General features: G+C 39.3%; 1 protein-coding gene across 3 annotated transcripts in view; it reads right to left on the reverse strand.

Annotated features, from left to right (window-relative positions):
• ZDHHC15 (zDHHC palmitoyltransferase 15) overlaps positions 1–24301 on the reverse strand; it is a 189200-nt gene that overhangs the window by 124507 nt on the left and 40392 nt on the right. For all 3 annotated transcript variants that reach the window (XM_085571022.1, XM_085571023.1, XM_085571024.1), the window contains one exon: positions 734–879. The gene's annotated coding sequence lies outside the window, so the exon portion shown is untranslated. The remainder of the gene's footprint in view (positions 1–733; positions 880–24301) is intronic.

Genomic DNA, 24301 nt, shown 5'->3' on the forward strand with positions numbered 1-24301 from the left:
ATCTTTATTTACCTACCTCCCAAATTTGGGAATAAATTTGGAATGTGACATAAGCGTTAACACTGTAATAATTAGTAGGAAAAACTTTCTCTGTTCATCTCAATATATTCAACAACAGATGCCTATCACTTAAAAAAGACTAATCAAAATTTTAAAACATATATTCTGAGCAGAATATTTTTAAAACAGAAAGTATTCAAGATGGAATTGTCTTGACAGTGCCTGCTGTAGACAGACTCAGGACAGCTAATTTAGTTTAAAAAATTAAATTGAAAGCTTGTGGGACTTGCTTTTGTATTTTTCTGTTAGAAATTTTAAAATGTGTTATAAACAAAGATATAAAAATGAATTTTCTTAGTGCTGGTAAATTAAGACATCATTTGTAATACCCAGGAGGGGGAAACTTGGGATTTACTGCTTTTGGATACAAAGTGTCATGGAGCATTAAGAAGAATCCTGCAAAGCTGCCTGACCTCAAGCTTTGTGGAATTCTCTGCTCCACAGCACAGTGAGGCTACAGACCTGCTCTGTCTTGTAGTAGTATCCTGAAAATGGATCCCACATGATTTGGGTCCACAGAGGGTGGAAAGTGGCTGCTCTTTTGATACTCTAATCTTCAGTTATTGTACTTTAATTCATGCTAAATACAAGAAAGGCAAAGATCATTGCCAAGGAAATGAGGATGAACATTTTCTGCAATATACAGACAGGTCATGTATAGAGAAGAACAAACCTGAAGCACTCACAAAACTTCCATGGTAGATTCCAACAAGCTTCTGTAGAAACAGAAAATAGCCCATGCTGTTCACATTGCAAAGGTGAAATTGTCAGATTTAATCAGGATTTCTTTTCTCTGTGCTGTGAGACAGTAGTTGCAGGCTGTAAGACAATAAATATTGGACAAGAGGAAGAATAAATATTCCATAATGTCCTATTCCAAGAGAATGACATTTCAAGTTTCAGGCTTTTTAAAGCTTTACTTTAAAAATAAAATATAAAGAGAATCTGGGTATTCTATAAATACATATGCTGGAGCCAGGCTACAAATGTTCTTCAGACTTCCAGTTTCAAGCAAACAACTAAACAGCTCTTGCAGATGCACCTGGTGTCAGCCTGTCTCTCAAAGCTTAGCAATAATAGAGCTGGGCCTCACCCATCATTTTCCAGGAGATGAGATCCCTAAATCCCAGTATCACATTTTCTAGAGTTACTGATATAATATAAAACCAAAATTTTCCATCCATAAAGACGTCAGCACCCAGCTCTGCCAAAACAAGGACCCTCCCCAGCTGAGCAGTGTGAAATGATGCATGAGCACAGTTTTATACTCAGACAGATACACGAAACAAAATTATTAACTGTTTTAAGGTCATCCTAGGAAAATTATATGACTGGAAGGTCATGACTGAGAAATTATTAGCTAATTTCTAATCTTTTCATGCATATTTTGGAAAACTGAATGCAGAGTTATTCAAGATGGCTTGGCACTCTGAGAAATCCATGTTGCTCTTTTGTGTTGCTATTCTATGTTGCTACTGAACAACAGACAGCCAAGTCTGCAGAACCAAAACTTTTAAGATAACTGGTCTGTCAGCCACCCCTCTGATTATAAGGCAATGGCTTTGGAGAATTGAAAATCAGCAATTGCCATATCAGCTATGTGTGAAGGAAAACTAAAATTTTTTATTTAGGCAAATAGTCACAGGATGAATATTTAAATTCCATAACATGACAGCTTACATCAAGAGTAGATAAGAGTAGAGATAGTGATTAAAATGTTTGATTTTTCGAGAATATTCAACAGTTCTAAGGTTTCACCTTTAAAGAGGTAACAACACCTCCTGGTTTGCAGAGCGCAGCCAGCGTGCGTGCGACTCCTGATTCACTTCAGAGAGAAACACTTACATAAGTGCCAGGTCTGGAGGAAACAAATGAGTTACAGCCCTGGCCCTGCGCCAGATCTCCAGGGTTCAAGCTCTGGGTGAAATGGGAATGTGAATATGTTACAATATAAATCTTGTGGTGGTGGATGTGAAATCCCTTTAGTGATCACAGAGCAGTTTTTGGTGAACAAGCCCCTGCTGTACAACTGCACAGCTGGCTCTGACTGTCCTTTTTTTGCTGACAGTCTTGGCAGAGCAAGCGAGGACTCACTGATAAGAAGGGACTCTTATCTCCAGAGGTGGTCCTCGGGTCAGAGTTGAGGAATGTTGGCTGGATAGCACTGGAGCATGTGCTGCTGCTGCTGCCTGCAGTGTTTATCTGTTCCTTCCATGAGCACCTAATGCTCCATGACATAATTAAGACCAAGAGTAAAGCTACATACCAAAGAACCAAATATTTCATCAATGACAACAACATCAATAACTACATTACTAAGAAATAAAATATTTTTGAACCTCGGGAGAGAATTAGAATGGAAATAAACCCTAAGATGTGAATTTTTAATTACCAGATATCAGGAAAGAATGTTTTCTTTAGGGGAGTTTTTCTGAAACTAGCAGCTGTCATGTTCATTGTGCCTTTATCCCAGTTTTGGAGGCACAGCATCAGCCTGGATGAATAAAGGCAACATATGCCCCTGCAAAACTCACCTGTAAGCAGCTTATACCTAGAGATCATTTGGAAGTTTCTTACTGTCAAAGCTATACGAGCAGCAGAAAAGAAATTTAGCAGAAAAAAAAAAAATGCTTAGCAATCGCAAACACCATTTAATCCAGAAAGATAGAACAGGGAAACCCAAGCTGGTTTTAAGCCAAGGCTGAGCCATCCAGAGTAACAATGTGAGTGCCATGAAAATGAGAGAAGCTGGAAAGGTCAGAATCAAAACCCACACATGAAGTGTCCCCTGCAGCAGGGACTGTGCTCATGGCAAAAAGGGATTGCCCAGGATATCCTAATGTGAGGTCACTGAGATAAAATATGTTTAACTATAAAAGTTTCTATGTCTTTTTAGTCATCTGTAGAAAATCTAAATTGAAATCTTCCTGATTTTTAAGTTTTTGGCAATGTTGCTTCTCCCTTTTTCTCCTTGACTGAGCACAAACTAACCATACACTGTGTCAGTTAAGGTCAGGCTTATCTGAGCCGTTTCTGAACTCCTAATTCTTCTCTTTCCCAAAAGTGAAATCCAAACCTGTTGAAACTGGCCTCTCTTTTCACAAAACAGGATGTGAAATGAAGGCTGATAGCCCTGAGAGTAATGAAAAAAAAAAAAAAAAGAACTTTGCTTTTGTAATAGTGTTAACACTCTAAATATTACAGGCTTTAATAGATCAAATAGTCACAGAATACTACAAGATAATATTAATCAGGAACATAAAAATTCAAAAATTTATATTTGTGTCAAATGTTGTACTTATATATAATACATATGTATATACATAGACAAATAGAGTGTGTTTGTGTGTGTATTAGGACCACTGCTAGCTACCTGCATAGAAATGAGTTAAGTATTCACTTTGTGCACAAAATAACCAGCTGCCAGGTCCTTAGAGGAAACTGTCCCAAAAGAACATTATTTAACAAAATTATTCTTATCATAGAAACCTATGGCCTGTATCAGGTTATTTGCAAATAGTTATTAGCTTTGTAGTAGAACTTTGATCAATGCTTTTGGAATTTGATTATAAAATTTAAAAATGCTGGAAAAGTTTGGCAGACCACACTTAGCATTGTCATTAAAATACAAAATTCAACATACTCTACATATGTTTATATGAATGAAAAGGCTAATGGGAGTATAGTTATGATTTCCTGTCCTCTGTCCCTTGTTTGTTCTTCTATCCAGTGTTTGCTCTCTGATCTACAAAACAAATGTTCTTCAAGGAACATGAGTGTTCTGACAAGTGCAATGTTCAATTTGTAAACCACTTGCATCCAACTTTCTGCCGTGTTTAGCTCTGGGGATGTGGCAACACACCCAGGGATGGTTTCAGACACTCACATCACTCCCAGGTCATGGCATGCACACAGATAAAAAGTTCAGAACAAGCAGGTGCTGCCTGAAGGTGCTACCTGCTACCCCTGCAGCTCAACTTGACACAATTTACACATCTCTTGCATGTTCCCAGGATGTTCCATGAATCCTATTGCAAATAAACAAACACAAATAGCCAGGGTGGCCTTTAATTTGAGATGAAAATATTTTTATCTATTTAAATATGCATTATTCTGTGCTTCAGACAGCTCATCTGTTGACTTTGGCATACCATGGTTGTAGTTTGTGATGAAGTTGTATAAATAACTCTAATTAATTTTGTGTTGTGGATATCTGACTAATGCAGGCTCTTTGCATCTGCCCAATCCCATTTTTCATTCAGAGGGACAGTTGAGTGTCCCAGAAAAGGAATGCCTGTTGTCTTACTCAAAATCAGGCATCACAGATAACAAAGACACTATTGTTTTGGACACAGAACATGAAGTGATGATTAATCGTTTCCCCATGCATTCCTGTCAAGTGCTTACTTCACCTCCCACTTTAGTCAGCTCTCAAAAACCATCTGGCCTAGAGTTTTTTTCTTTTTTGGTTGTTTTTCTGTTTTGTTTTGGTTTTGGAATATGTTGCCTAATTTTTGTTAGTCATGATGAAAAGCTGAAACCAATGGCGATGAGTCTGCACCAGGTGCCTGGTATTACATCATGCTGGACATTATCTTACAAAACAGTCAAATACTTATTTTGGCTGAAGGGTTTTTTTCCAGAGCAGGACTGGATATTCTTCCCACCCACAAGTATTATTTTATATTCTACTATCCAGAGGGCCATGAAAGAGAATGCCACTTTATAAACAAATAGACAGTTGTGTTCTCCTGAAAACGTAAAGTTCATTCTTTCACTTGGACCTTCATGTACCAAAACCAAGTAAAGAATTTCCTAATTTTGTACATAATACACTGAACTGCAATTGACATAATCTTGTAGAATGACAAGCACAAGCATGGTTCAAGGTAAAGAGGGATAAACAAGAAATGTTATGTTCAAACCCATCACCCCATACAAAACAATTGGTCTTGAGGCTCTTAAGCACAGGGAGCCATCTGGCCACAGCCAAGAAATGCTCCTTTCAGGAAAGGCAACACTTTGCTTTGATATATGGACTTGTCCCACATCTAAAATGTTATTCATTACACAGATGTTGAGTTAAACCACTACAAATAAACAAGCCCATTTCCCTATCTGGGCATTCTTCTACCAAATAAAAAATGGTTTGCTTTGTTTCAGGTGAAATCCTCTCCGAAGTGACTTGCCCAGATAAGAGTGTTTACTTAAATTATTTTACCATGCAATTATGTTGTTTTCCATCCACAGTCTAGCTGAGATACAAGATTCAAGATCATTCTGTTGCCATTGGATTGTGATTTTGGACCAGCACTTGCAAAGGACAATTTATCCCACCAGGGCACAATATCTTGAATACCTGAGCCATCTCTCTGTAGTGTGATGGATTACCCCTGTCTTTTCTTTTTGCTACACAGGGAACCCTGACAAACAGAAACCTAAATTTTTTATCTGGAACTCTGGCTGATTGCCTGATCTCTTTTAAACTGGCTGCTGACATCAGGGAAAGCCATCTTTCCCCCCAAAAAAAAGGTTAAAACCCATCACCAGGAGTTATCTTCAGTGTTAAGGACCTTTTATTTGCAAATAAATGTTTTCAAATAAATAATTTGTAAATAAGTTTCTTTTTAGAGACCTCTGATGCTTGTGTGTTTGTGTTGCACATTTTCACTGAATTCTTAGTTAATTATTTTGCTCTGGGACTATATAGGAGTTGGGACATCCTTTTTGTTATTTGTTCTCCTTCCCAACAAACTGATTAAATTAGGCCTAAGCCCACACATTTTTGTAAACCAACAGTTTTGATACCAAATTGTCCCAATAGGTACACCTCTTTCTTTTTAAAACATTAATGAAAATCTTTGCAGTAATAAGCACCTTTACCAAAACCATTTTCAAAGGACTGTGCAGTGACAGGATTGAAAAGGATCAAGTTTCACTGTGAAATCTGGGACTCTGGAGCCATGACAGACACAGTTACACAGTAGGTTAGACCCTAGATGAAAATCCAGGACAGGTAAAAAGTAATCCTTCCTCTGTCTTTCTGCACCTTCTTTCTCATATTTTCTTTTTTTTTTTTTACATTTATAATGACCTGATCATACATAAATCCAGACTATCCCACTTCCTCACGAACATTGCTAGATTTGTACTATGCCATTACTAGAAAAGTGACATTGATTCATTGATTTCAGGATTTCCAAACCCTGTGTAAAATGAGAAAGTAGCCCAAAGTCAGAGAAACTGGTTCCCAAGCAAAAAAAAAAAAAAAAAAAAAACCAAACCAAACCAAAACAAAAAAACCCCTAAAAATAAAATACATGTAGCAAAAATTACTAAAAAATTACTATTATAAAATTACATATTTACAGCCCCCGTTTGTGATTAAAGGCTTTTAAGTTGCTATCACATTAAAGCTCTGCTCTGTTGTGGAGAACATTACAGCTCCTCTATTGTTCTCAAAAACAGCTCAGGTCAAAGAAGTAGCATAGCAAATCAATTAATGTCCTACCTGCCTCACTCACTAATTAGAGACTCAGCCTCTCTCTCTGCTCTTGATATTTGAAACTTCTCAGAAGATGAAGATTAAAGTAGCAGCTCCCAGGCTTTTCCAGAGGGTTTCCTTTTTAAGCCTTACCTTCCCTGACAAGTATGGATTCAGATGAGGTGAAAGAGCATTAGGAAATGTTACCATGTCTACTGCTTTTATTTATTTTTTTCACCCCCATAAACACAGTCTGTTAATCACTTCCACAAAAGAACATCTTTATTATCTTACATCCAATTCTGGTTCTAAAAATATTCAGATAATCCAGCATATTGAACCTAATTGCTGTTAAACCTAATTATTCATGTTCCTCCCTGTTCCAGGAAATGTGGCCACAGTACACCTACAGTGAAGGTCCCATCAACATCCCTGGTTTTGTAATCACCTTTCAGATATAAACCAACATTGCCCTTTTTTTTTTCCATAAGAGAAATTCTTCAGTCCATGTGTCTGAATTCCCACTGGACCATTTATACATATGTTTTCTACTCTTTCTCCTGGTCATTCCACTCTAAACAACAAGGACATGGACATTCTGTCATTGCTATTTGCCTTCCTATATTTTCTATATCCAAGACTATGGTCTAGCAAAACTTTCAAACGCCTTTCCTTTTACTCTCCCTTTTTTATTCATGGGAACCATCCACCAGCACTCAGGGTCTAATCCATTGTAATTAACAAATAGGCAGGTTTTTGCTTCCATTACACAACGTGGCTGTAATAGAAGAATTTGCTCAGCTTCTTGGACAAGCACATGATTTGCATATTTATACACAATTAAATGCAATTAAATTGACTGAACCCTGCACATGTGTGTATCATAGATGAGTGAGGCTTCTGAGCACATGAAAACTGCTCTGGGGTGATCAGAGCATGATGACACCTGGTAAATGCCTGGATATACAAACCTGAGACAAGAAAGCAGGAGTGTTTTTGCAGGAATTATTGGTTTGAAAGGGTTAATTCAGGGCTTCTATCTCTTTTGAACGCAGCATTTAGGAACCATATCACACATCAGACTGTGCACTTACAGCGGTCACCGAAGCCAGTGGGAGCCACGGCTTCGTCCAGCAGCGAGCCGTACACACAAACTGAGTTAAAGCACATTATTTACGTACTGCAAACCTAATAATTCACAGAACTCCTGGCATGGCGCTGCAGGACTTTCCTGCAGCCACTTCTCCAGAGCTGGTTTTTCACGTCTTGGTAGGAGCTGACCCTCGAACCGTTTTTAACCCGCCCGTGCCCTGCGGTGAGCGGGCCAGGGAGCAGGCGCGCTCCGAGCCGAGCCCGGGGCGCGGCCGCGGGGATCGGGGCGCTGCCGGCGCTGCGCTCCCTGCGGGGCCCCACAGCGTGCCCAGCACAGCCCAGCGAGGGGCAGAGCTCCTCTCTGTGCTCATCCTTTCAGGGTGTTCATCAAGAAGCCGAGCAAGAATAGCAAGCAGAGCCCAGCAGGATGAGGATTATCCTGACAAGTCTCAAATGAGCTACATTTTTTTTCTTTTACTCAGATTATGTAATTTTTAATGTATTTTATCGCTATAGGTTTCTTCATTCCTTCCTGATTTCCAACTATCTAGAAGTTAAAAAATTTAAAAGTACATTAGATTGAGTCAATCCCCCACACTCAATTTATCTCAATCTCAAACATCTTAACAGGTTCCAATTACCATACTGGTTGACTCTTCTATTTTAACTGGACCCTTACTCACAGCAGGCTTTAGGTTAGGAAGGAATTGTTCCCTGTGAGGGTGGGCAGGCCCTGGCACAGGTGCCCAGAGCTGCTGTGGCTGCCCCTGGATCCCTGGCAGTGCCCAAGGCCAGGCTGGATGGGGCTTGGAGCAGCCTGGGACAGTGGGAGGTGTCCCTGCCATGGCAGGGATGGCACTGGATGAGCTTTGAGGTGCCTCCAACCCAAACCTATGATTCTATGAAACTCTCACTTAATAGTCCAAATTTATCTCAAGCATATCAGTTCCAAGCTGGAATAACAGTTTTAAGAAACTAGTGAGGGCTTCATCCATTAAACCACAGTTAGGGAACAGTTAGCAAAAGCTTCATTACCCAATGTTTAAGATGAATGATGTAATTGCATCATAAGCTAATAGATAATTGATATCTAGAGAGAAATTCTGACATCATTCTCAAAAATGCAAGCCTGTCCAGTTATCTTTCTCTATGAGCAAATTTTAGACAGAAAGGTGAATTTTAGTTCTCACTTTTCCTAAATCTTTCTTAGATGACACCTCATACAGTACAAAATGTTTTAATAGAAAACAAGTAACTCTAGCAAGATGACTGTAAAGTTATAAAATATTCTGATTTTCCAAAAGCAGATGGAAAAAGCTTATGCTGAAAGACATTTTTCAGGAAATGTTAGAAATATCTCTTCAATGGATTTCATGTTGACAGAAACAAAGAATGATATAATGAAAAAGGACAGAATCCAATTATTCTAATATTTTATTTCTGTCAGAGGCCAGTTTTAGGCATTCCAGGGAAAGGCAGACAATCATTTCTGAACAATACAGAGACTCAATGGAAGAAGTTAAAAACCAGAGCAGGTGTTGGAAAATTGTATCTGCCCTTTTTTCTGTTTGTTGTCCAAAAATGCAAATTGCTTTTTACCAGAAACCTTCCAGCTACATTTTACCTTGAAAAAATTTAGCATCTATTTATGCTAGTGCTGAGAGAGAAAGCCATAAATGTCAGCACACAGCAGTCTGGATTTTATAATCACATGTCTCTCAACATCCTTCTACATAATGCCTAGAAACAGGTAATTACAGCACAATTTTTAAAACTCTCCTAATTAAATAAAATTAGAATAGAAAAAATAGAGAAATAAGGAAACTTTTGTATTGGGGCTGCCAAATATGGATTATTGGCCCCATTTTCTTTAGTAACTGAAATATGTAAACATCAAAGCTATAAAATTCAGCAATTTACACTCTTATGTAAGATTCTTTCAAATTTATAAGGTATCTCTGCTTGGTTAATGGCATAAATAGTCAGAACTGTGAAGTCTAGGAGCCTAACATCAAAATTCCTTTTTGCAGAGTCCTTAACAAAATCATTTTCATATTAGAGACATTTTCACCCAGACCTCCAACTTAAACCAACACAATTTTCTCAATTCCTACGTCCAGAAGAATGAAACTACAGAACTCACATCCTTCAGTACCTTTCCAAAAATCCCTGTCCCACCCGACCTCTTCACTGGATATTAACTGGCCTCTGTTTCATGCTGCTTTGGTGCATTTTAGGTACCTCAGGCAGGGTTCTGAAGTGCTCACACAAGCATCTGATGTGGCTTTGTACCTAAATATCCAGGCGGAAGGAAATCAATAATTCCACTTATACCAGAGTGGACGGACTGGTATAAATCTAAAAGGAACATCAAAATTCTGTCTTTTTTTTTATATAACTATGAAATAAGTGGGATTCCTATAATTTGGAATTTACCTAGAGTTGTTGCACTACATGCTTTGACAGATATTAACACAGCCCCTGGACAGCATTCCAAAGTTACAAAGTTTTCTACAGACTATCCAAGAATTTCAAAAGAAAGAAGAATATTCATTCTACCTTATATGAAGTTGAAGATTTTTCTTGCAAATGTGTTAAATATACATTTTCCATTCTCGGTGCTTTATTTTATTTCCAGAGTGGAACAGTCTTGGTTATCTACAATATCTTGCATCCGTTTGGGAACTGCTTGCACAAGATTCCCCTGCTGACAGTTCCCATTAGCACAGATTCATTTATACTTTTTTTTTTTTTTTTGGCATTTTTGAAATTCCTTTCTTCAAGTGGATATGAAAGGTTATTGCTTTAATAGTCCTTTTCCCACAGGTAGATAAGTCTCATTCAAGGAAGCTGTCGCTCAGCATCGCCACAAGATCAAAGGGGCTGCAGCAGAAAGTCTCTGAATCTGTGAGGATCACTTGTCCCCTAAGCTCTGGCTGATGTTCACATCAAATGATTGTCCAGGTCCATCCCAACCATTCTGACACTGTGGCTGGAAAAATGGGATTGCCAGGAATGCTACCTCAGGTCAGCTTACATTCTAATCATTCACTTCATAAATTAGTGCAAAATTTATTTGATCAGTGTAACCTCCTTCTCCTGGGCACTAAAACAAACAGAAAACCTTGGCTAGTGCCCACAGGTAGGGTGAGATGATTAACTGCACGTTCACCCTAAGTTTGCTCTGGGGCCACTGGCACATCTCAAAACAGAACTGATTCCTGGTTACTCTGGGGACCAAGTGCTGACAATGAGCTGAAGGCAGATCCTTCCTGTAAAGGCTGAGTTGCAGGAGTTGTGGAAACCAAAGCAGGGCCTATAGGAGAGAGGAAGTTCTAGTCCCTAATTTCTGCGAGAATGGATATCCCATCAAGGGACTAATTTCAAACCTGTGCAAACCTCATTGAGAAGGGGGAGGACTTTTGCAAATTAGATCTGAACCCACTGACATACATGGAGTTTTATCTGAGTGAAACCCAGCAGTTTTAGCCTCTTTCTGCATTATTTATATTAAAATGTAGCAAAACCAAGAGATATTCGAAAGGTGGCTCAGGGACAAAATGGTCTAATAACTACTAGTTCACAGATAAGGGTAAAGAATACACTGAGTATTCTTTTGGTGTTTAAAAAACCATCAAATCCTTACCTGTATTATGGGGCACAACAGTTTCTGTTCCAAATGAGAGCTGAGCCCCCTCACGAAATGCAAGATTCTGCCTCAGGAAGGAACAGTCTGGAAGCCCAGTGCCAGGTGAACAGCCCTGGACTCTCTTGTCCTTCCTTGATCACTAGGCAGTGCTCCCATTGACTTTGGACAGAAAAGATGATACTTGGAAGATCTTAAAAGGTCCTTGGCATACAGCAGAGTTAGGGCTAGTCAAGCTCTGTGCCCTCAGTATTTTGTGTTGTCCTAATTTTAGAGGTCTGTCAAGCACCAGGCATCCTGAGTGGACAATTCAATTGCCCAATTTGCCTTCAATTTTCTTCTTTCTGTAGCTGAGCCTGAGCTGGGAATTCAGCTGCAAGCACTTCAACATTGATGATTCACTGTTTGAAGGACCTCCAGGGAAGCCCTGCAGTACCTCCAGACAAAGTTCTCACCTCTGGCTTTTCTTGGCTTGCATATCTATTACCCACCAGGGAGTTGAGAGGTATAATACATCAAAACACAAACTAAATTCCAGGCTTGTGCATGTGCTGATGGACCCTGGAGCTCCTAAGTATAATTACATATTCATATCAGCTGAATGGGATGCTAAATCAGCCTTGATCCTACTCTGTGCCTCTGCACAAAGCCACAGCTGATGTGGATTCCCAAGTGTAAGAATGGGAGGGGGTACAGGAACATCCAGCTGTTGTGCATTTGACTTAAGAAATCATTTGCTTTCTGATGTGCAAAATGAGGATAAAATAATGGGAGCAAAATAATATTCCCCACCCTGTGATTTACAGAAAAATTACTAATGACCTCAAACCTACGGCTCTAATGAAAGGACAATAATGGCAATAATAATAGGAAATATTGTTTAAAAGCAAGCCTTTTTTCAATTAATGCACATTTTTACACTTTGTTTCCTCCTTGAAAGTTTGGCCAAAACAAATCTTCCTGAAGTTAATTTGTCTCAAGAGTAAAAGGGTCGATGCAGCATTACATGTTCATGCTCTGGATTCCAATAAAAGAGTTGTTACCATAGCGAAAAGTATTGTTGCAAAGACAACACACACCAACATAAGATGAAAGGAAAAAACCTCCATAAATACTCAAAATGCTCAACAACAATGTAAGATACTCTGTCCTAATTACATAAAATGAGACTTTGCTACCGCTGTGATACTGGCCCCATTTTTCAAAAGGCAAATCTCTAAATTATTTGGGTTCTTTCAAAATGGTATAAATTACTTCTAAAATTACATATATCATAATGGCCTGAGGCTTGTCAAGGGTTGGAAAAAAGACTTACTGTAATCTGTAAAAAAAACGCAGGTCATACCTTATACTCAGAGTTAATTTCAAGAAACAGAGGATTGAATGGGGAAAAAGGCTGACCAATATGAATGGAAAGACAAGGCAGCAGAAATCAGTAGAGATGCTCATGTAGCTTGGCATGCCAGCATTGTTCAGCAAGCATTTTGATAGAAGGCAGTTTTAGAAGTTTTAAATAATAAATTGTTAGCTTTGTAGGCTTTCTTAGACACCTCAGATCACAAGAAAAAGCATGGAAATGATTGCAGGAGCAGAATTCCCACATGGCAAAAGCTCGCACTGCTGGGAAGTGAAGACAGCTGTAAATGATGTAGCAGCAGCTGAGACACAGAACAAGTGGAAGAGAGAAGAGCAAGACAGCAGAACGTGTGAAATAGGATGAAGAGCCAGGAAAATGATCTAAGGAGCAGAGTTTGAAGGTGATGCTTCAGGTTTTAGCTTTTATATTTTTCAGATTCTGTACTGCTTTAATCCGAGCTTCATATTGTGGGATGGTGAGCTCTCTTCACAGAGTAGGGAGACAAAACAATTCCTTCTCTAGCTGGGGACCAAGGACAAATGATCCAAATCTCAGGCCCAAGAGCACAACGTGGGCTGGAGAGAGAAAAACAAGCAGGATGGGACTTCATGGGCTGGAGCTGGAATTGGAAAATGAACTCCAATCTGGAAATGGAGCAGAACTGATCAAAGTGAGAGCCCCTGGGAGCGCTTGTGCATTTTGGGACCATTTTGGTTCATCTTGGGTGCAGCCCTGGCTGGGCTCTTGTGCTGCCCAAGGTGGATCTATGGAGTAGATCCTTTGAATAAATCTCTGCTTTATTCTTTAACTCTGTCCAGCCTCTGTTCTAGGTCATCCTCAAGGCATCAAAGGGACTGTGTAAGGGTGAGGCTGCCGAGAGCAAGGGCAGAGGGGAGGGCTCCGCCTTGGTAAAACCTGAGCCAAGAGGAGCCCAGAAACATCTGTGCAAATTAGGGCACCTACTGATGGACAGGGCAGGGGCTCTGCATGCCCTGCTGAAGAGATAGAAGGATTTTCCCAGAGCCAGCCTGTGCCAGGCTAGAGAAGAGATGAAAAAGAAACCAAGATCCTGCCTTCAGCAATGGGAGAATGTTCTGTCTGCTCATGAGAGTGAAAGGAAAGGGGAATGCAACAAAAAGTGTAAATGTAGCGACTAGGATTTGAGGGAAATGGTCTAACAAAGGGAGCAAAACTGTAATGGAAAAAAGGGTATGAAGGAAGGAGAATAGTAAAGGAGTTCACTGAAGAGGGCAGCGATGAGATGGGAAATGGGAACATGGTGTGGGAGGCACAGGGTGAAAGCTGTAGATCAATGGCAAATGGACATAAATGAACAACACACCCCAAGATATTAAAATAATGTTTAAGTTCTTAATTAACCATCATAAGACCTTTGACTTCACATTGTAGGGATTATTTTAATAGTTTGTAGAGAGAAGGGGTTATTTATGGATCCTTTGAAAAGCTTACACTGCAAATCAAAAGTCACAAGGCAGAATTCCACTCCTCCAGGTGGTCAGCCTGCCCAGGATACACAACCCACTCTGCCTCATTTGCCACTAGAAAGAGATGGAGAAACAAACCTCCTCTCTGTGTTTCAAGTGCAGAGGTGTAATGATTATAAAGCACTTCTGTCCCTGTTTCTCTGGGATGTTTCTCTGCTTCCAGAGCATGTTTTCCAATTTTTCACTACTATTTTTTCAGGGTTTTTGTACCCTTGCCTTCTTAAATTCCTTTTGTTTCCTTTACTACTCGGCTCTTGCCCTGCCATTCTTCCCCTCATCCACTGCTCTCCAACTTTTGTACCTCAGCAAAGCAGACTCCTCCTCTTCTCCAGTGCCTTAGCACAAGCCAGGAGGAGCACTGGGAGTTTAGGAACACCAGCCATTCCTATTTTTCTCTGTTCTGACCACACTTACTACAGCTACAGTGCAACCAGGAGATGCAAATGATTGCTAAGGCCTCTCCAGCCCATGCTCAGTTTGTCTGCCGAAGGGGCTGCATGTGAGCTGATTCCATATCAGAGCATTCTGGTAGCACCTCCCAAAAATATAGTTGAAAAATTCAAATTACTCTCAGCTGAGCATGTTAAAATTGTCCGTTTTCAGATTCAACATCAAAGTCCTCATCGCCCCACTGCAGACCATGTAGGCACTAATATTTCTCAAAATTTCTTGGGTTTCTTACACATGGCCATAATTACCTTCACACAGCCCTGTAAACATGGGCAAATAATATCTGTCTTTTTTTTTCCCTAATTCCAGTTGGAGAAATGGAAGAGGACTTTGAGTACAAACTTTCAAAAATATTTGCCCAAGATAGACAGCATGGAAAACATTCTGGCCAAAATTTTAAGTTTTGCAAAGCCATAAGCAATAGAAAACAAGACCTTATAACAGAAAGTGCTGGGCAGCCTTATGGCAGACACCACGATTTGTACTGCTTGTAAGACTTCATTTTTGTTAATAGGAGCTGCATGGCAGGGCTGGAATACCCTGGGGCTTCCTGTCTTTAATTTCCTTTGAATATAATCTTGGTCTTAAGCCTTCCTTCCTAAATAACCTCTGTCTTTAATTTATTTTTTTAAGCAAATTACAACTTAATGAGCACACATTCTCGTAAGGCAGAGTCTCTAATTACCAAAATGACAGTGCTGCTTAGAATCTGAATTTCACAGTCATTGAGTGACCAATTCCACAGGTCAGTAAATAATTATACACCATCCCTGCCAAAAAATAATTAAATAGGATATTATAATGCATCACTGTGTACACCTACACCTTGCATCACTCGGTCACCTGGATGATTCTTGCAGAGAAGTTTTCATGAAGGAAGCAGCAGGGAGGTGCAGATGTGCAGTCCCAAGTGGCCACACAATTAATGAACATTTAGAAGCTATTTCTCAGCCCTTATTCAGGCACAGCTGTCACAAGTAATGTAAGCATGTAAGAGACACCAGGATGTAGCTCACCACTCATGGATACATTTGGCAAAATTATTCTGCTAGAAATAATTTTGTATTACTTATCTTGTTAGGAATAACTTTTAGATCCTTAGAAGGGATGGTGTCATTCTGTAGGATTGGCTTTGCAGGTTTTCTAGACTTGCAGTACTTACATGTTTCTTCATCCTCTGATGAGACATAGGACAGTCACTGGTTATGAAGCCAAGGACTTTTAAATATAAACCAAGTTTGTTGCAGAGTCCTTAACTCCCAAATCTCCCAGGGCAGTACATTTTAAACTTGAATATGGCATTTGGAATGCCTGTCAGTTGCTTTGGGCCTCTACTGCAGCATTAGTGCTCAGAAATTCCAGCATAGTTTCTTTACACTGCCTAAAGAAATGTGCCCGACACTGACCCTAAATGCCCCCATTATAAATCCCTGCATTTCCATTTTTCCACACATCCCATACCTGAGGGGCTGAGATCCAAGCAGTGAACCCAGGAAAAGTGGATATTCCCTAAACAGCTGGGGAGTTCTGAGATCACCTTCTCTCCACAAACTACCCCCTCAACCCCCATTTTTCTCTTTGCTACCACGTGTGCAAATCCATATTACATTTAGATCTAAGAGGAAAAGAGCCATTTTCACGGTGTTCCCCATTTGCAGAGGCCATCAAGACGGTTTTAATTTCTTGTTCTGGTTGCAGACTGCCCAGGGTGCCTGCAGGCTGCCTCACTAAACTCTCCTAACACACTTCTTAGTGGCCAGCAGCCTTCAGAAGTTACCAGCTTTGGACCAATGTTGAATTAGAACAGAATATTTCTTAATTCTTATGCCAATTTCCTTAATTTAACCACACAACTCCTTTACAATGTATTTTTAAGATTATTCTTTTTGTGATTTTAGGGGTTTCTGTATATAAAAAACCGCATAGCTTTTCTTTAGTGACTAACAAAATTATACAGCAATATCCTTTGAAAAACAACTGCCAGTTGCTTCAAGTAGTTGTTCAGAGTGAAAATGAGTCTAAAAATCATAAATCATTCCTATAATTCATCAGCAAAATTATACAACAAAGCTTTTAATCCCTTCTTTGAATATGAATGAAAATTCCTGAAATACTTGAGTTGCCTTATTCAAGATAAAGACCTGACTCGAGGAAAACTGATCCATCTTGAAAGCAAACTAGAAAATAAGGGCTACACACATCTTCATGTGTGTTAAGCTAGTCTAAGTAAAAAGATGACTAACATCACCCTAGATTCAACTTTCCACAGCAATTAGCTAAAGTATCTCAATTTATCTTTCCCTGACAGTTTATGATTTTAAGGAAATTTGAGATGTTTGGGTTGTTGGGGTTGTTTCCCCTTTTAATGGACATTTTAGCACCATCTGCTGGTGTTAAAACTTGCTCTGGAAACTAAACACCAGCTTCCTTCTTCATTTTAACTTCCTTAAGGCCTACTTCTGGCTCTTATTAGGAAAGGTTAATTGCTTGCTTTTCTACTAGAGATCCCAGGATTGGATAAGTAATCCAGCTGAATGAATCATCCAGATGGAGGATACCTTCTGAGGCCATAGATCAGTAGCCACACACTATTAAAGAAATACCTCATCCACAGATATATCCAAGGGTAAGTGCAATTGGTTTTCACTGTATAAAAATGACAACCCCCAGCCCTCATTCTTTAAGAGGTAATAGAAAGGTTTTTTCCATTGATTTATTCAGGGTTCATACTGGTATTTAGACTACAGAATTATGCTGTGGTATTGGAGATTTAATGTCTGGGAGCAGAGTCAAAAACTGACTTGCTAGAATTACCTCTGACTGTATCCAGTTATATAATTATATTACTTATTCCATCTAATTCATCCAGTTGCTTTTTTTTTCCCCTTAGACTGCTTCTGGCTCAAAGCCAGCTCCTCTTTCAGAACCTCTCAGGACACAGATAGTTTGAAAGCACCTCAGGAAATGGTCCCATTAGGTCTCAGCTGCCTTTGTGCAGCTCCTGTCCTGAATCCATGAAACACCTTCAGTACAAGCTTGATCTTTGCCTTGGCTGAAGCCAAGCTCAGAAAGTCCCTCTCTACAGGACTTGCCAAATATTTGGGTTTGAGTGACAATGTCACAAAGCAACAAGAAACCTACCATGGACTTCATGGTCTCTGCAGAGGAAAAGAGGATCAGCCCATTTGAGTTTAGGCAAGTCTAGCAGGTAAATGTGCCAGGTGAATTCAGGTTGTTCTCATCAAGGACTCCTGTGACATGAAAAACTGGGAATGGACCTTGGGTTCATTTTTTCAGTCTCCCCTTTCAATGCTCAGCTTTTTAATGGCTGTTCTACAATCTCAGCTCCCAGCCACCACTATCCCAGCCTGCCTGTCCATCTCTCACAGTCCCTGCCCTCCCTTACCTCTCAGTTTCTCTTCTCAGCTGACCTTTCTTTGTGATGGGAACTCCTCCTCACAGGATACCCATGGTTTGAAGCTGAATTTCAGTTGTCTGAACCTTAACAAGACATAGAGAAGCAATCTCTCAAAAAAGTGCATTCCAGATTGCTGTGAAAAGCTGATGTGGAAGCAGCTGACAGGATGAAGTGCCAGTTTACCAGCATGGGGTGTCAGGATGTTATGGGCCAGCAACAGAGCTGGGAAATAAGTTCCTTGTCCAGCAGCAGGGTTATGGGCACACCTTCCCCTACCTATATCAGTAGGCTACAGTACAACTGGACCTTGCCATGGTCAACTTTGGCAGCAGTTGCCCCATGGAATCTAAATGGCCAGAAGACAATTAATTATCTTTTGCTTACAGTAACACAGATCAAATTAATCAAAGCTCAAACCTTGTTTGCCCATAAATTCTCTATCCTAGAGAATGACTGAAGACTTTTCAGATGGATGCTGTTGGGTAAGTTTTCAATGTTGTGCTTAAAAGGATCAAGTAAAAAAAAAAAAAAATCCAGTTATTTGTTAGAAAGATTCATGTGTACATCTCTCACATTCACTGCTTTGAAATGGAATTCTTAATACTTGTAGGGGATACGAAACCTAAAGTTCTCCTAAAGTTTCAGAAGGAGGAAAAAGGCTGTGACCTTCAACAATTATTCTGCAGAAACAGGACTACTTCCCTTTGCATAATGTTTTACAAGATAACCTTGGGAAAAGATGCTGTAAGCTGAAATGATCCCATAAGAGCTGTAAAGAATCAAGGAGAACCTTGAATATATTGAATATATTGATGGAAAAACTATGATCAAGAGATCCAGGCCAGAGATGGTTCCACTTGCAGTACCCAGCCTCTGGATTGCAAAATAAAGAGGCAAATTTGGTATAATTAGTCCAATTATCTTTGCCAACAGTGATGAATGTCAATTCAAACCCATTTCTGAATTTACTTTTTTCACATGAATATAATTTATATCTAATTTCTGGCAATATCAGTAAGATTCAGAAGGTTTATTAAGAAGAGAGTATATGGGTGGGGAGGTACATGAAGACTGTCTGCTGTTTCAGCAAAACAGAAACTGTGGAAGCAAATTAATTTGGGCAAATTTCCCATCAAAACAAAGCCAAAACCTTTTGAAAATGTCCCAATGTCCTTTCCAAAATATTTTGAACAAATTAGTTCCTTTGAATTGCAATCTAGTTCTGCTTTTCAATTTGAAATGAACATACATTCAAATAAAAGGTCAAAGTTGAGATGAGAACTTTCCAAATGTCATAAAAAGAATTGCCCTGATCTCCTAGATAGCATTAATGACAGGAAGCCACCACATGCCCTGGAACTCGCTGTGTACCGAGACAGCAGAGATCTCCTGAGATCTCCTGAGCTCCACCACACTCACACCAAATTTGCTCTTTGGGTTGTCAGAGCACTTGAAGCAGCTCCACGTCACTCCCTGTCCTTCAGTGTCTGGTTTTATGTGTGGTCACTTTGTTAAAAACAAATGCCATACTTACACAACTCATGGATTTTTTCATGCATTGGAAAAGAAGAAAAAAATTTTTACATGTATAAAATGTTTTAATGAAACCACTTCTGGCTTAATTATAATTTTTTCTATCCTAAGAAGTACCAAGTTGCAAGCTGTCAGCCACTCATCAGAACCTCAAATTGCAGCAAAGAATGTTGCTAAGTGTGACAGGTTCTCCCCCACCCAGGAGTGCTCCAGTCCTGTCCTTTAGGGCTTTGTGCCCTTCAGTCCTCTCATCTTCACATTAGGCTACATGATATACTGACAAAAAAGAGTTTAGGTGGATGAAACAGACAGTTTTCAGTCTGGCCAAGAATGGGTTTCACTGGATGAACAAGGATAGTGTTGGATCAATTGCCTAATCCAAATATCCCTTTTTGTGCTCATTGCCTGTCCATGGTTCATTGGCAGCCAATCCAAGTCATGACCGATCTTCACCTCTAACCTAACATGGGCACTCTTCCTCCATGGCTGTGTTTGCTGCTGTTGGGAGAACACAAATAATCTCCTGTTCAAATTTGATAGAATAAATTATATGTTTCCTCTCAGAACTAACCCAGCTTCCTCTGGAGGCAACAATAAAAAAAATATTTATAAATGATGAGAGCCTTTAACAAGTATTGCTCTGGAATTTTATTAGCTCACTTCCTAACCAGCACTGTTTTTCAGATAACTTCTGTTCCTCAATCTCTTATAACCAAACTGAGAGTTCACTAAGCCTGTAATTAGTTAGTTAGTTAGTTAATTAATTAGTTAGTTAATTAATTAGTTAGTTAGACAGATTCTGACTAAGGTAACATCCAAATGTTCCATTCACTGCAGCAAAACCCTGCTTCCAAATATGCTCCTTACCATAAAACTATTTCTTAAGTAGCATTTAAATCAAAATTCAGTTGAAAAACTGAAATCTGGGTTTCAAACTTTTTATGTTTAGGGTGAAACCATGCACTTCTTCTTCCAAAAATCATCCTTTGTGATCAGAAGTGTTTTCCTCTTAACCAAGGCAAAGTTTAAGTATTAGAAAAAGGAACTACAAGTACTTTGCAGAGAAGCCATGTTTAAGGTGACAATGAATTCAGCAGCCACAAAATATTACCTTCCTGATGGTTTTTATTACCACAATATAACCTGATAGCAGAAAAGGTGGGCTCCCTCCCCCAACTCAACATTCTGGTGAAAAAAAAATTAAAATCTTGAGCAGAAATCCCTTCAAACCATCATGAAAAGGTCTGTGCACAGCCTTGGTATAGTGCAATGAAATTAAAAAAGATGTCATGTAGCCATGTCAGCCACATCTGTGACCCATATGGTGCATGTAACAAGAGCATATGTCTGCACCTAAAGAGAACATTATATGCTGGATAAGGCTGGGACAAATGTAAAAGTGAAGTAGAACACCTTCACATTACAAACACAGTTTGTTATTTGTGTCACATCAAAGAAAGAGTCTCTAAGAATTATTGGCCTCTGAAGTAATTTAATTATGATTAAGTGAACTAAGAACTAATGTAAATGGTATTTTATACCCTAGTGAATTAAAGTATGAGATCTAGTCAAGGTGAATAAGATTTACAGCCAAAACTCAAGCAACCTCACGGTAATTTCATGACACTTTTACTACTAGCCTAGATATTTTTTTCTTGAGATAATTAATAGTACATGAGAAAATTTTATTCTTTGGATGCTGAAAATAAACGAGAGAAAAGAGAATAAGTTGCTTCTCAAGTGACCCATGCACTTCTACTTTTATTTTAAAAGGAACAAAGATGATGCAGGACAAATACAAACTTCATATTTTGCTAAAGAAAAGGAAGGAAAAAGAAAAAATAAGCATAGCAGAATGCTCGCAAATCTCTTCCATTTGGACTAAATCTGACACAGATTAAAGTTTCAAAAATCATCTCTGGCTAATCCCAAATACCTGCCTGCCAAAGAACATATTTGTTATGTTGAGACCCTATGCATAATAGGAGCAAGTCAAATCAGCCAACTCACTTTAAAGGTACTAACAGTCTTCTCACAGATTTTTAAGGAAAACTGTTCCCAGGTAATTGCCTTCAAATAGAATTAAGAGTGTCCAAGCAGAAGTGCATAACATATCAATGAATGAATAGTTATATTTCACAGCTTTTCCAGCTGGAAGTAAACTCATTTTCCAGTGACAACTGTTAATCCACTCTCTTCAAGAGTGGCTGTTTGAAAGGCTCCAGGTAAAGAACAGAAACTTGGCTGACAGAAGAAAGTACCATATGGCTGCTGGGATGGGAAAAAAATTGAAGGGAAGAAAATGGTGAAATGTGAGTTGTAGAAATAAGGATCAAATCACAATCACCATGTAAGTAGAGAACCAGAGCCTCGGGTTTTAACAGGAGCCATGTTTGCAACGAAGCATCTCTGCAAGGCACAAACTGGGCAGCCTCAAGATGTCCTTAAAATGGAACACAGCATTAACAAATTGTATAAATTAAAAAAATAAAGAGTTCTCTTTCAGTCTCTTTTGGTTCATGTGGCCATACACTTTTACACAAAGTGATCCCCCTCATACCTCTTACACATCAACTGTGCACTTTTTCAATTTTTTAGCAAAACTTTAAAATTCCCAATAAACTATTTAGGAATCAAAGGGATCAAAATCCACATGATAAAAAAATACTAATCTAAATGGCCATTTTCAGGTAGTAGACTTTGTCTTTGGTAGAAAATAGTGTGGAAGAAAAGGAACTGTAGGGCCAAAATGTCGCTGTAAATATAAAACATGTAACTGAATTAGGAGCACCAAGGAGAGAGTCTGGGTTACAAAATACAATCTTGATCCATTGATCACCTCTGTCTGACTCTGGGCACTAAAGTTAGTAACTTTAAATCTGTCTCATTTTAACTTGCCTTCAGAAATACTGTCCTAAAGGAAGCTACTAATACAACATTAACATTCGTAAGTACCCAGATTTGTATAAACTTTGGATATTTGTAGAGTAGCCACCAGCAGGGGACAAGCAAAGTGATTGTGGGATATAATCCCCTTAAAGAATAGGGCCACCACTGTCACCTGTGCAGGGTCACAATATTTCAGGCCTCCATTTTATGACCATCCTGACAAGCTATGTTTTAGGGGGGTTTCTTTCAAATAGTTACTGCTAAAGCTGTTTGGGAAATAAGTTCTGCATTTCCCACAGCAAACTCAGCACAGTGTGGCTGTCCTGAGCTAGCTGAGACATCCAGGCTCATTACAGCCATCCTTATGAGACCTCAGGATTTTAGCTTTTATCTTTTTCATATATTTGTAATCCTATAATTCTTTTGTGTATAACTCTGTACTCCATACACAGTGCTAGCTACTCTCTTCACTTTTGGGTCAGGCACACTAATTCCTCTCCAGTCCTGGGAATCAAGGACTCCCCACTGCCTCAGGCCCCAAGAGATGTAAACAAAAGTGAGTTGGGGAGGAGCAAACTGGGGGTAAATTACTTCATTACCTGAAGGTGTAATAGGAAAATTAACCCCCTATATGCAAATGGATCAAACTTATAAAAGTGTGAAAAACCCATGACCCATGGTCCATTTTGGGTGTAGCCTCTCTGAGGGGTTTGTCTGTCCCGAATGTACCTGAAGGCCCTTCAATAAATAGAACTGCTTTTTATTCTCTCATTTTGTCTGGCCTCTGTTTATAGATAGCACCAAAAGGCATCAGTCATACACTTTTGACATCTCTTCCTAGACACAGCACTGCAAAACAGCCTTCCAGAATATCCCCATTTTCCCTTGCCTTTCCTTCCATTAGATGATCCTCAGCCTGACTGGTATGAGAGACTTCATTAAAACATTCCAGTTGAACTGAACTAGCTGATTCTTCCTGCCAATGAAATTGCTTTTGAGAAGTCTGTGTAAAAGACCAGCACCTGGAGACAGGAGATTGCTCAGGGGATTGTTAACAGGCTGTGGAATATTTAATCTCTAGGGCACTGGCTCCAATCCAGAGTCAGGACCAAATGAGAAGCATCAGTCTCTTAGGCAGGCTGCCACACAACACCTTTAAAAATCATAGAGCCTCACTCGGGAGAGCCTTCACCAGCCCTCTGCTGAGAAACTTTCTCCTCTTTCCAGTCTGAACCTCACAGCTGAGACAAGTTGGAAAGCTTTAATTCAGAAATGTGCAAAATGTTATGCCAACACAAAATAAAAGTTTTTGTGCAATGCCATGAGCTAGATTTAGTGGTCTTTCAGAGGAGGGATGTGTAGGGTCATGATTTTCTGTTCAAAAATAGTCCCACTACAACAAAAGAGACAAATGGCAACAGTTCTCTATGTCCAGAGCAGTTATGTCAATAATCTTTAATTCCCTCCATTATTAATATTTATGGATCAATAATCCAACTAAAAATCCTTAATAATGGCTAAGTATAAAAAGGAGAAAATCACTTTAATGGAAATTAAATCTTAGGGACCATCAAAACTTTAAAAAATCACTTAAAGCCAAATGACACAATGGAAGCTGTGTCTGCTTTAAACAAAAGACATTTCCCTGCACCTTTTCCCATACACAGCAGCAGCAGCTGTCTCCTCCTTCTCTGTGATGGCATTGGAAAGAAAATTCCTGTACCACTCCCTTCCCTCCTCCTGTGTTATCATTGTCCACAGCAGATTTCTTCACACCCTTCATTAGTCCTGATTCCCTTACTATTTGAGTAAAGACAAAATTATTTCCACTTGATGTTTGGTATCACTGTTCATCTCAATGAGAATC

The sequence above is a fragment of the Lonchura striata genome, chromosome 4A (genome assembly GCF_050655825.1).
Source record: "Lonchura striata isolate lonStrDom1 chromosome 4A, ASM5065582v1, whole genome shotgun sequence".
Classification (NCBI taxonomy): domain Eukaryota; kingdom Metazoa; phylum Chordata; class Aves; order Passeriformes; family Estrildidae; genus Lonchura; species Lonchura striata.